This window comes from Lucilia cuprina, chromosome 6 (assembly GCF_022045245.1).
Source record: "Lucilia cuprina isolate Lc7/37 chromosome 6, ASM2204524v1, whole genome shotgun sequence".
NCBI classification, from domain to species: Eukaryota; Metazoa; Arthropoda; class Insecta; order Diptera; family Calliphoridae; genus Lucilia; species Lucilia cuprina.
Genome location: NC_060954.1, coordinates 48,315,197 through 48,330,174, shown reverse-complemented (window position 1 = coordinate 48,330,174; position 14,978 = coordinate 48,315,197). Strand labels below are relative to the sequence as shown.

The following is a 14,978-nucleotide window of genomic DNA, read 5'->3' as shown; positions in this document are numbered from 1 at the left end:
TGAACTAGAACTGAACTAGAACTGAACTAGAACTGAACTAGAACTGAACTAGAACTGAACTAGAACTGAACTAGAACTGAACAAGAACTGAACTAGAACTGAAGTAGACTAGAACTGAACTAGAACTGTACTAGAATTGAACTAGAACTGAACCAGAACTGAATTTCATGTCTTATTAGGAATGTTTCTCGATAATTTTTACTTCGTATGTAATATTTAACATTTTTTTATTTTTATTGCCAACATATTTTATACAAAATATATGTATGTATATGTGTATGTATTAATAAATTAGTTTGCAGTTTTAAAGAGGTTCTCTACAAGTTATAGTGGGGTTAGTAATAAATAGAATAAAATATAAGAGTTGTAGCAGAACCCAGAATTTTTGGGAGACTAGTGTAAACTAAAGAATATATCAAACATTTGAGATAACTTAGGCGATAACCATTTAAGAACAATTTCTGGACTGATTACTCTTTAGTTTACCTGTAGGTAATAAAGTGTTGTTTAATTTTTCACTATTAAACGAAATCCATTCAAATAATCAACAAAAATGTTAAAGAAATGTAAGAAAATGAAGTGAGGTCATTTTAGAACTACTGGGTAGTTTATGTTTTCAATGTAAACTATGTTTCTTTCTGCTTAAAGTATTTATCATTAATAATCTCATCTGCCTAATGATTATGATGATCATCAGCATAATGATGATGTTGTAGTAGTAGAAGTGGCCATTTAGTATTTTAAAATAAAAAAAATATTTTTTCTTTCATTCGAAAGGCACAGCAGGTTCCACTTACTGTGGTTTGTAAATAAAACTGAAAAGCAATTAATTATATTTGTAATCATGTTTTGTAGAAAACACGTTTTAATTTAAATATATTTATTATTGAAATAACTTTTAAGAAAAAAAGCTAGAATTTTAGTAATTTAAAAACAGTTAGTACAAGTAATTTGTTTAAATTGAAAAATAAATATTTTCTTTGATAAAATTGTAGAATTTTTGTTTTGAATTAAAACATTTTTTTTTGAAGTGAACACAATATTGTTAATGAACTCTAGACAGTTTGGGGGACAAAAGCTACCAGAAAGCATGAAATTAATTAAAAATATGTGTTTGTACTTACATTAAAATCTCTCATAATTAAATGTCAAAATTTTGAATGTTCTGCAAATATAAAGAATGATAAAAAAATAAATTAATTTATATTAAATGAAAATGTTTTCTTTTGAGTGTCATTATACAGGCGACGAGGTTTTTAAATAAAAATACGAGGTTTTTAAATACAAAATTTATGAAAATATCAAAATATAAAAAAAAGAATTCGAGACTTACATATAAACATATCTCAAATAACTCTATATAATAATTTTATTTATCAAAAAAATAAATAAATAATTTCTAAATGCTTTGCATAAATTAATACAGAAAAAATATCCTTTCAACACAATAAATAAAGTTAAATGTTTGACATAAATTTATTTTCAATATTTGGTAAAGACATTCATGTATTTGTATCTATATAATCTATTTGTGGTTCATAGAGATTTTATCCAATAATTAAAATACACAAACATACCTAAATACATACAAACATTTTAAATGTATTTAGAACATTAGAAAAGCAAATATTTTTAAATGTTTTTGTCAGGGATTTTTAACGATATAATGCAACGATTACTATAATATAAAATAAATATACGAAAAGTTATTAAACAATTATACTGAACGTACAATGACCCTACGTCTCCTAGACTATAGACTAGACTACAGACTAGACTATAGAATAGACTATAGACTAGACTATAGACTAGACTATAGACTAGACTATAGACTAGACTATAGACTAGACTATAGACTAGACTATAGACTAGACTATAGACTAGACTATAGACTAGACTATAGACTAGACTATAGACTAGACTATAGACTAGACTATAGACTAGACTATAGACTAGACTATAGACTAGACTATAGACTGGACTATAGACTATAGACTAGACTGTAGACTAGACTATAGACTAGACTATAGACTAGACTATAGACTATAGACTAGGCTATAGACTATAGACTAGACTATAGACTATAGACTAGACTACAGCCGATACTATTGTAAAACCCTTCCATGGTATGAATTTCAAGACTTCACTCCACCCTTAACTGTAATATATTTGAATATATAAATTTAAAAATAATTTTTTACTCACAGACATTTACACATTGGAACGCATTTTCATTATGTGAATGAGAAAAAATGCAAATTTGTTTATTTTTTCATTTAAGTTAGAAGAAAAATGTAAAGAAAACTTAAGAAATAACAATACTATTTCTTTCTGAAAAAATAAAACATATCTATCTGTAAGTATTTGTAAAAAGTATGAAAGTTAAGCTAATCATAACCGAACTTGAGATGAAGTACACTAGTTGTGTGTTGGTGTAAACAAATGCTTACAACTTTAGGCAGATAATGTTGGTTGATAAAAGCGATATTAGTGACGGAATAGAATAGATCTAGAACTCTAATTTAGTTAGTTATACCAATTAGATTGATAGTTGAAAAAAAGTTGGATATAAAACGACTAATAAGAATAAGTAACAGACACTAGCACAAATTTATAATGCTCTCCACTTTTTAGTAGCGTAGTGGATAATAATGTATACAGTCATTTTAGTTGCATGTTTGTGCGAGAAACAGCACCACAATATTAAGTGTGGGAAAATGATTTGAAGCATAAACAGAAATATATAATTGTTGGCAACACATACACAGCAACAGAAAATATTTGTTGTTTATAGAAAAAAAAATTGTATGATTGTAGGAATCAAGTTGTTAAATAATAAAATACTACTAAGTAGTAGTAAATAGTTATAACAAAGTAAATAATGAAGAGGCGTTTGAAGTTGAAAGTAAAATACGAAAAAAAGACAAACAATTTATATAAATTACAGTTTTTAGGGTAAAACAGAAATCTGCAAAAAAATGTTGAACATTTAATAACACTTTAAAATTTCCAATTAACAATATGATAATGTATTAAAATTAAAGCGTTATAAATAAAAAAACTTTGATCTAAATTACAAAAAATTATTAAATTTACTTTAAACAATATAAATAACTTCTAATAATATATATAAAATTCTATAGCCTTGAAATTTGATTGTTCTTTTGCCTTATAAAAAAATATTTTATTTTTTTGGTATTTTTTGTTTTAATGGTTATGCTGTGAAACGTGCTTTCAATATTTTTCAAAATTTAGTGGGTTATGAATATAGTTTAATCTCTAAAATCCTCTATACAACACGTTCATTTTCTAAATAAAAATGTTTATTTAAGTTAACGTTGGCATTTTGTTTAATTTACAATTTAAAAAAATATAACAAATAATGCTAATGTCTAAATAATCCTATAACACTAAGGAATTCACAACATACTTTGCTAAAGTAAGAGGAAATTGCTAGATGGTTTTCCTATAGTCTTGGACTATAGATTGGACAATTATCTTGACTAAAGGCTAAACCATAGTCTTGTCTAAAGTCCAGTTCACAGTCTGGACTATAGTCTAGTCTATCTTCTGGACAATAGTCAATTGTGGACTATATCCTAGCTTACAGTTAAGACTAGGTAGCCTACATTTTGGCTGAATTGTAGTCTAGTCTAAAATCTAGAATATAGTCGGGACTATAGTCTATTCTATAGGCTGGACTATGGTTTAGCCCATAATCTGGACTGTAGTCTAGCCTAGTCTATAGTTTAGTCTGTAGTCTGGACTATAGTCTAGCCCACAGTCCGGTCTGTAATCTGTGCTATACTATAGTCTAGTCTGTAGTCTAGTCTATAGTCTAGTCTATAGTCTAGTCTGTAGTCTAGTCTATAGTCTAGTCTGTAGTCTAGTCTATAGTCTAGTCTATAGTCTAGTCTATAGTCTAGTCTATAGTCTAGTCTATAGTCTAGTCTATAGTCTAGTCTATAGTCTAGTCTATAGTCTAGTCTATAGTCTAGTCTATAGTCTAGTCTATAGTCTAGTCTATAGTCTAGTCTATAGTCTAGTCTATAGTCTAGTCTATAGTCTAGTCTATAGTCTAGTCTATAGTCTAGTCTATAGTCTAGTCTATAGTCTAGTCTATAGTCTAGTCTATAGTCTAGTCTATAGTCTAGTCTATAGTCTAGTCTATAGTCTAGTCTATAGTCTAGTCTATAGTCTAGTCTATAGTCTAGTCTATAGTCTAGTCTATAGTCTAGTCTATAGTCTAGTCTATAGTCTAGTCTATAGTCTAGTCTATAGTCTAGTCTATAGTCTAGTCTATAGTCTAGTCTATAGTCTAGTCTATAGTCTAGTCTATAGTCTAGTCTATAGTCTAGTCTATAGTCTAGTCTATAGTCTAGTCTATAGTCTAGTCTATAGTCTAGTCTATAGTCTAGTCTATAGTCTAGTCTATAGTCTAGTCTATAGTCTAGTCTATAGTCTAGTCTATAGTCTAGTCTATAGTCTAGTCTATAGTCTAGTCTATAGTCTAGTCTATAGTCTAGTCTATAGTCTAGTCTATAGTCTAGTCTATAGTCTAGTCTATAGTCTAAAGTCTAGTCTATAGTCTAGTCTATAGTCTAGTCTATAGTCTAGTCTATAGTCTAGTCTATAGTCTAGTCTATAGTCTAGTCTATAGTCTAGTCTATAGTCTAGTCTATAGTCTAGTCTAGTCTATAGTCTAGTCTAGTCTATAGTCTAGTCTAGTCTATAGTCTAGTCTAGTCTATAGTCTAGTCTATAGTCTAGTCTATAGTCTAGTCTATAGTCTAGTCTATAGTCTAGTCTATAGTCTAGTCTATAGTCTAGTCTATAGTCTAGTCTATAGTCTAGTCTATAGTCTAGTCTATAGTCTAGTCTATAGTCTAGTCTATAGTCTAGTCTATAGTCTAGTCTATAGTCTAGTCTATAGTCTAGTCTATAGTCTAGTCTATAGTCTAGTCTATAGTCTAGTCTATAGTCTAGTCTAAAGTCTAGTCTAGTCTAGTCTATAGTCTAGTCTATAGTCTAGTCTAGTCTATAGTCTAGTCTAGTCTATAGTCTAGTCTAGTCTATAGTCTAGTCTATAGTCTAGTCTATAGTCTAGTCTATAGTCTAGTCTATAGTCTAGTCTAGAGTCTAGTCTATAGTCTAGTCTATAGTCTAGTCTATAGTCTAGTCTATAGTCTAGTCTATAGTCTAGTCTGTAGTCTAGTCTATAGTCTAGTCTATAGTCTAGTCTATATTCTAGTCTATAGTCTAGTCTATAGTCTAGTTTATAGTCTAGTCTATAGTCTAGTCTATAGTCTAGTCTATAGTCTAGTCTATAGTCTAGTCTATAGTCTAGTCTATAGTCTAGTCTAGTCTATAGTCTAGTCTATAGTCTAGTCTATAGTCTAGTCTATAGTCTAGTCTATAGTCTAGTCTATAGTCTAGTCTATAGTCTAGTCTATAGTCTAGTCTATAGTCTAGTCTATAGTCTAGTCTATAGTCTAGTCTATAGTCTAGTCTATAGTCTAGTCTATAGTCTAGTCTATAGTCTAGTCTATAGTCTAGTCTATAGTCTAGTCTATAGTCTAGTCTATAGTCTAGTCTATAGTCTAGTCTATAGTCTAGTCTATAGTCTAGTCTATAGTCTAGTCTATAGTCTAGTCTATAGTCTAGTCTATAGTCTAGTCTATAGTCTAGTCTATAGTCTAGTCTATAGTCTAGTCTATAGTCTAGTCTATAGTCTAGTCTATAGTCTAGTCTATAGTCTAGTCTATAGTCTAGTCTATAGTCTAGTCTATAGTCTAGTCTATAGTCTAGTCTATAGTCTAGTCTATAGTCTAGTCTATAGTCTAGTCTATAGTCTAGTCTATAGTCTAGTCTATAGTCTAGTCGATAGTCTAGTCTATAGTCTAGTCTATAGTCTAGTCGATAGTCTAGTCTATAGTCTAGTCTATAGTCTAGTCTATAGCCTAGTCTATAGTCTAGTCTATAGTCTAGTCTATAGTCTAGTCTATAGTCTAGTCTATAGTCTAGTCTATAGTCTAGTCTATAGTCTAGTCTATAGTCTAGTCTATAGTCTAGTCTATAGTCTAGTCTATAGTCTAGTCTATAGTCTAGTCTATAGTCCAGTCTATAGTCTAGTCTATAGTCTAGTCTATAGTCTAGTCTATAGTCTAGTCTATAGTCCAGTCTATAGTCTAGTCTATAGTCTAGTCTATAGTCTAGTCTATAGTCTAGTCTATAGACAAGCCTAGTGTATAGTCTAATCTAGAGTTAGGACCAAAGCTCGACTATTCTCCTGACTATTTTCTGGTCTATAGTCACGACAAGAGTCTAGTATATACCAATTTTATAATCTCTTGAACAATAATTATCAAGCACTCTATGGTAGTGTAGGGTATTCTTAAAGTTTTCAAAAAAAAGTAAAATTTAATTAAATTCAAAATATTTTATTATTATGACCTGATTTTTTAGGGATTTTTTTAGATTTGATATTTTGGGTTTAAAAACTCAATTGGCTCAAAAGTTTTGAAGATTTAAAGTAATTGTATTAGCAACTTACCACTTATTTTTTTTCAAAATGGCAAATGTTTTAATCTGAAAAGAGAGAGGAAAAAATATTAAAATCAAAAAGATATCATATAGTTAAGACAAATAATTGTGATAAACTTTTGAATCCCTTTCTTTATTGTCAAATAACTTTAAATTTCTAACTTTCACATCTGTTAAATGTTATGAGAACATGTACATGCTGTTGTATGTTTATGTTTTCACAGAAAAGTTTATACTTCATTAAATATTTGAAATTCATAAAACACAGGATTTAAGTTTCTTTAATTTCCTTACGCAGACATTCTCATTTGTATAAAAGTAATATACAAACAAACACACATACATTTATTTTCACTGGAGGCTTATAAATTCTCTTCAATAAAATACATATGTATTTATCCTAAATATACTACTATACATAGATTTGAATTTATGTATCTTTTAGATACAGTAGTACATATACGAATGTTTTGTATAGATATTCTTTATTATGTCTGATGCATAAAGTAAATATCTAGAAACCAATTTAAGGACAAATATGAGCAATCATAGTTTAAGCAAATTTTCTCATTTGTGTAAGTTTTCCTATACATAAACATAAACATACATATGTACATATGTCGGAGCATACATATGTATGTATAATTTTCTACTTAATATTAAACTTTAAATAAGGATTGTAAAGGCCTAGTAATTTTCTCTATAAAATAATGTTTTTGTGCAAAAATCTATTCAATTCTAATGTTTTCTATTGCAATCTCTACCCAAAAGGTCTTAAGGGCATATTAAGCTTTTCTTTCATTCTTTAAAAAAAAAATATCTAAAAAGGATTTTCTTTGTGATTAGAGAGTTCGGAAAAAAGGATCTTAAAAATTAAGTGAAATGAAAGTGAAAAGGTTAATGTTTATACACATGTATACATACATGTATGTATATTTTTTCAATGACAAAAATACAATTTCAAATCTTTATTGCAGAGTTTTATTTGTTATTAAACAATAGATTTTTTTTAACAATTAAAGGCCTTTTATTAACAAAATTTGTCATATAAAATTAAATTGTATCATTTGACTTTTTATTGGGACAACAAAATTTATTTGGCATTTTTATTGCTTTAGGTCATAATTTAAAATATATAAAAAGTAGAAATTGTAAAAGGGTATAAAGATGCCTTACATATATTGTTTTTTGTAATCGAGATTACAGACTGTGCTATAGTTTGTTTATTGATTTTACTATTCTATACATAAGACTCTATACTCTTTTATCGACCCTTCTATAGTCAAGACAATAAACTCTTCTATAATCAAGATTATAGACTCTTCTATAGTCAAGACTATAGACTCTTCAATAGTCAAAACTATAGACTATTCCATAGTCAAGACTATAGACTAATCTATAGTCAAGACTATAGAATATTCTACAGAAAAGAATATAGACTATTCTATAGCCAAAACTATAGACTATTCCATAGCCAAGACTAAAGACTATTCTATAGTCAAGACTATAGACTATTCTATAGTCAAGACTATAGACTATTCTATAGTCAAGACTATAGACTATTCTATAGTCAAGACTATAGACTATTCTATAGTCAAGACTATAGACTATTCTATAGTCAAGACTATAGACTATTCTATAGTCAAGACTATAGACTATTCTATAGTCCAGACTATAGACTATTCTATAGTCAAGACTATAGACTATTCTATAGTCAAGACTATAGACTATTCTATAGTCAAGACTATAGACTATTCTATAGTCAAGACTATAGACAATTCTATAGTCAAGACTATAGACTATTCTATAGTCAAGACTATAGACAATTCTATAGTCAAGACTATAGACTATTCTATAGTCAAGACTATGGACTATTCTATAGTCAAGACTATAGACTATTCTATAGTCAAGACTATAGACTATTCTATAGCCAAGACTATAGACTATTCTATAGGGAAGACTGTAGACAATTCTATAGTCAAGACTATAGACAATTCTATAGTCAAGACTATAGACAATTCTATAGCCAAGACTATAGACTATTCTATAGTCAAGACTATGGACTATTCTATAGTCAAGACTATAGATTATTCTATAGTCAAGACTATAGACTATTCTATAGCCAAGACTATAGACTATTCTATAGGGAAGACTATAGACTATTCTATAGGGAAGACTATAGACTATTCTATAGTCAAGACTATAGACTATTCTATAGTCAAGACTATAGACTATTCTATAGTCAAGACTATAGACTATTCTATAGTCAAGACTATAGACTATTCTATAGTCAAGACTATAGACTATTCTATAGTCAAGACTATAGACTATTCTATAGTCAAGACTATAGACTATTCTATAGTCAAGACTATAGACTATTCTATAGTCAAGACTATAGACTATTCTATAGTCAAGACTATAGACTATTCTATAGTCAAGACTATAGACTATTCTATAGTCAAGACTATAGACTATTCTATAGTCAAGACTATAGACTATTCTATAGTCAAGACTATAGACTATTCTATAGTCAAGACTATAGACTATTCTATAGTCAAGACTATAGACTTTTCTATAGTCAAGACTATAGACTTTTCTATAGTCAAGACTATAGACTTTTCTATAGTCAAGACTATAGACTATTCTATAGTCAAGACTATAGACTATTCTATAGTCAAGACTATAGACTATTCTATAGTCAAGACTATAGACTATTCTATAGTCAAGACTATAGACTTTTCTATAGTCAAGACTATAGACTATTCTATAGTCAAGACTATAGACTATTCTATAGTCAAGACTATAGACTAATCTATAGTCAAGACTATAGACTATTCTATAGTCAAGACTATAGACTATTCTATAGTCAAGACTATAGACTAATCTATAGTCAAGACTATAGACTATTCTATAGTCAAGACTATAGACTATTCTATAGTCAAGACTATAGACTATTCTATAGTCAAGACTATAGACTATTCTATAGTCAAGACTATAGACTATTCTATAGTCAAGAATATAGACTATTCTATAGTCAAGACTATAGACTATTCTATAGTCAAGACTATAGACTATTCTATAGTCAAGACTATAGACTATTCTATAGTCAAGACTATAGACTATTCTATAGTCAAGACTATAGACTATTCTATAGTCAAGACTATAGACTATTCTATAGTCAAGACTATAGACTATTCTATAGTCAAGACTATAGACTATTCTATAGTCAAGACTATAGACTATTCTATAGTCAAGACTATAGACTATTCTATAGTCAAGACTATAGACTATTCTATAGTCAAGACTATAGACTATTCTATAGTCAAGACTATAGACTATTCTATAGTCAAGACTATAGACTATTCTATAGTCAAGACTATAGACTATTCTATAGTCAAGACTATAGACTATTCTATAGTCAAGACTATAGACTATTCTATAGTCAAGACTATAGACTATTCTATAGTCAAGACTATAGACTATTCTATAGTCAAGACTATAGACTATTCTATAGTCAAGACTATAGACTATTCTATAGTCAAGACTATAGACTATTCTATAGTCAAGACTATAGACTATTCTATAGTCAAGACTATAGACTATTCTATAGTCAAGACTATAGACTATTCTATAGTCAAGGCTATAGACTATTCTATAGTCAAGACTATAGACTATTCTATAGTCAAGACTTTAGATTATTCTATAGTCAAGACTTTAAACTATTCTATAGTCAAGACTATAGACTGTTCTATAGTCAAGACTATAGACTGTTCTATAATCAAGACTATAGACTGTTCTATAGTCAAGACTACAGACTTATTTATAATCTATTATATCTATTATATAGTCGTGACTATAAACTATTCTATAGTTGATATTATAGACTATTCATTAGTTTCGTTTATCTAGAGTTTGTCCGTTCTACACTAAATTGAAAAATCTCGTAACTCCTCAACAAGTAGTTTTATTCCAATAACAATATTCATATCAAAATCAATTTTAAGATAAATGAAAATTTTTGAAAAGCTGCAATTATGATTATGATAATAAATTTTTATAACAAAAGAATGTAATTTTGACATACATAATATGTGATACATAAATACATTTGTATGTCATATATAATTAAAAAAATGTATGTATGTGTATTGAAACTTTTCAGTTTTTAAAATTATGTGTTATAATCTAAGAAACTTTGACATTTGATATTATTGTTAGATGTGTGTAGGGGTTGTTATACAATACAAACACATGCATATTATTCAACTAGACAATCATACTAAGTTATCGATACTTATTCAAACATCAAACATAATATTCTAATATTATGCTTATTTCTAAGAATACTTTCCACATCCCGAATAATTTCCATTTTATTATAACAATGAAATCTATGTACATCAAGGACTATTCCAGTAACAATACTAGCAACAACAGATAAATAGAATTAATGTTACAGAATAATTCAACTATTGTTGAAATTTGTTTACAACACAACTCAACAAAACAGCATTTTAGAAAAATTTAAATTTTTCACTTTAAAAACATATGAATACAATACATACATATGTATGTACATTAAAATCTATGTTTATATGAATTTGTTTATCTGTTTGTAAACTCTAACACATTCAAAATAATTGACATATGTTGAAAATTTTTGCAATAATAGCAACCAATTTAACAATTGTACGAGAACAATATTTGAATTATGTTGGTATTATATTTAAACCTTTTTTTGGTAACTAACATTTTATTTAAAAAAATGTTTTTCAATGGTATTGTAAATGTAAATGAATTGTAATATTTAAAATGAAACCAAATTTCATGTACATATGTATGTGGTAAATGAACTAAAAGGTTGGTTTTATTTTAAATATTATTTTGTTAGAGGATTTAAAAACACATACATACATATACTAGGAAAAAAATCGATAATACAAACTAAAAATGTTTTAAAAATTTTATAGTCTAGATTATAAAGTTTTCTATAATATCGACTACAGACTTTTCTTTAGTATCGACTATAGACTTATCTATAGTCTCGTCTATAAGCTTTTCTATAGTCTCGTCTTTAGATTTTTCTAAAGTCTCGTCTATAGACTTTTCTATAGTCTCGTCTATAGACTTTACAATAGACTTTTCTATAGTATCGACTATAGACTTTTCTATAGTATCGACTATAGACTTTTCTATAGTATCGACTATAGACTTTTCTATAGTATCGACTTTGGGCAATTCTGTAGTCTCTATAGTCTTGACTATAGACTATTCTATAATCTTGACTATAGACTAATTTATAGTCTTGACAATAGATTATTCTAAGGTCTTGACTATAGACTATTCTATAGTCTTGACTATAGACTATTCTATAGTCTTGACTATAGACTATTCTATAGTCTTGACTATAGACTATTCTATAGTCTTGACTATAGACTATTCTATAGTCTTGACTATAGACTAATCTATAGTCTTGACTATAGACTATTCTATAGTCTGGGCTATAGACTATAGAATAGTCTATAGTCTGGAATATAGACTATTCTATAGTCTGGAATATAGACTATTCTATAGTCTGGAATATAGACTATTCTATAGTCTGGAATATAGACTATTCTATAGTCTGGAATATAGACTATTCTATAGTCTGGACTATAGACTATTCTATAGTCTTGACTATAGACTATTCTATAGTCCTGACTATAGACTATTCTATAGTCCTGACTATAGACTATTCTATAGTCCTGACTATAGACTATTCTATAGTCTTGACTATAGACTATTCTATAGTCTTGACTATAGACTATTCTATAGTCTTGACTATAGACTATTCTATAGTCTTGACTATAGACTATTCTATAGTCTTGACTATAGACTATTCTATAGTCTTGACTATAGACTATTCTATAGTCTTGACTATAGACTATTCTATAGTCTTGACTATAGACTATTCTATAGTCTTAACTATAGACTATTCTATAGTCTTGACTATAGACTATTCTATAGTCTTGACTATAGACTATTCTATAGTCTTGACTATAGACTATTCTATAGTCTTGACTATAGACTATTCTATAGTCTTGACTATAGACTATTCTATAGTCTTGACTATAGACTATTCTATAGTCTTGACTATAGACTATTCTATAGTCTTGACTATAGACTATTCTATAGTCTTGACTATAGACTATTCTATAGTCTTGACTATAGACTATTCTATAGTCTTGACTATAGACTATTCTATAGTCTTGACTATAGACTATTCTATAGTCTTGACTATAGACTATTCTATAGTCTTGACTATAGACTATTCTATAGTCTTGACTATAGACTATTCTATAGTCTTGACTATAGACTATTCTATAGTCTTGACTATAGACTATTCTATAGTCTTGACTATAGACTATTCTATAGTCTTGACTATAGACTATTCTATAGTCTTGACTATAGACTATTCTATAGTCTTGACTATAGACTATTCTATAGTCTTGACTATAGACTATTCTATAGTCTTGACTATAGACTATTCTATAGTCTTGACTATAGACTATTCTATAGTCTTGACTATAGACTATTCTATAGTCTTGACTATAGACTATTCTATAGTCTTGACTATAGACTATTCTATAGTCTTGACTATAGACTATTCTATAGTCTTGACTATAGACTGTTCTATATTCTTGACTATAGACTATTCTATAGTCTTGACTATAGACTATTCTATAGTCTTGACTATAGACTATTCTATAGTCTTGACTATAGACTATTCTATAGTCTTGACTATAGACTATTCTATAGTCTTGACTTTAGTCTATTCTATAGTCTTGACTATAAACTATTCTATAGTCTTGACTATGGACTATTCTATTGTCTTGACTATAGATTATTCTATAGTCTTGACTGTAGACTATAGTCTTGACTATAGACTATTCCATAGTCTTGACTATAGACTATTCTATAGTCTTGACTATAGACTATTCGGTAGTCTTGACTATAGACTTTTCTATAGTCTTGACTATAGACTATTCTATAGTCTCAACTATAGACTATTGCATATTCTTGACTCTAGACTCTTCTATTATCTTGAGTTAGGACTATTCTATAGTCTAGACTATGGACTATTCTATGTGTGATCAGAACGATGGAAAATTCTACAGTGAAGCCTACAGGATAGTCTAAAGACTTTCATGTAGGCTTCACTGTAGAATTTTCATTCGTCCTGATTACACATTTTCTATAGACTGTTTATCTTATTCCCACTGCATGTATGTTTTTTAATGATTAATAATTATTCCTTTTATTCTCGGGTTCTTCTGTTTATTTTGCAGCGTTTGCTAGCAATTCTCTTGGAAAGTAAACAACTTAGTACTAGTGGTAGTAGTAGGGTATGGATAAATGTTAAAGAAAAACTATATAAAACAAGAACAACAATAATAATAAAAACAAAAGTTATAAAACAACAACATCAACAAAACACAAACAAAGGTTAATCACCTCTAGAGGCCGACATTTTAAATTGCTTCTCTGATGATGAGTAAAACAAGCAATGCGACAACAAACAAACAAAAACAACTACATTAAAACTACATGAATCTGAGGGGATTTGTGAGATTCGTACGCATACATATATAAACAAATTTTGCTTTTATATAAACCCTGCAGATCCTGAAAGAGAATTTAAGTTTGCATAGGCAATTGTCAATTATTAGGAGACGGGTGAAGGGTTTGTGTTTGTATATATGGTTAGGAGTGCTGTATGTAATCTATTGGTTCCCAGTTCTACGGGGTATATATAGCTTAACATGCTTAAAAGTTTACACGTAAATGTATTTTATTTATTTACTACTTTTATAGTGTTTGTTATTGTTACTTTTGCATAAAAAATTTTCAATTCATTTTAATGCTTAAATACACATACAAGTGAAATCCCCAAATGTAAAAGATTAATTAAGAGCGAAAAAAAGTTGTATTAAAAAAATTTTAAATCTTTTTATACTTGATAGAGACTCGTAAAAAATTTTACTAAAATAATATTATTATTGTTAAAATAAAGTTGTAAGATTTTTGGCAAGATAAACAAAAGAAGTATAAGATTTTAAATGTCAAAAACTGATATTTTTAAAGAAGGGAAAGAGTTAGCCTTTAATAGCCTTAACTAGAAATGGCTCAAGTTCCCCATTCTTCTAGGCTACAATAACAATTAATTTATTTTAAATTAAATTTTCACTTCAAAAATCCACATATTTATGGTAACAAACAATAACACACAAAGTCAATTATGGAATTTGAAAAATAATTCATTTTTATTTTACTAAAATTTCCAAGAAAAAAATTTCACAAAATTCAATAATTCGACTTAAGCTATTATTAATTGCCACCACATTTACTACTGCAATTATTGATTCAATTAAGATTTATATTAATAAAAATACGAAA

At 28.2% G+C, this 14,978-nt stretch overlaps 1 protein-coding gene across 5 annotated transcripts in view; it reads right to left on the bottom strand.

Moving 5' to 3' along the window:
• LOC111676033 (protocadherin-like wing polarity protein stan) overlaps positions 1–14,978 on the bottom strand; it is a 113,130-nt gene that overhangs the window by 48,708 nt on the left and 49,444 nt on the right. For all 5 annotated transcript variants that reach the window (XM_046955414.1, XM_046955413.1, XM_046955415.1 and 2 more), the window contains 2 exons: positions 6,553–6,587; positions 1,125–1,165 (listed from right to left, as the gene is read on the bottom strand). The gene's annotated coding sequence lies outside the window, so the exon portion shown is untranslated. The remainder of the gene's footprint in view (positions 1–1,124; positions 1,166–6,552; positions 6,588–14,978) is intronic.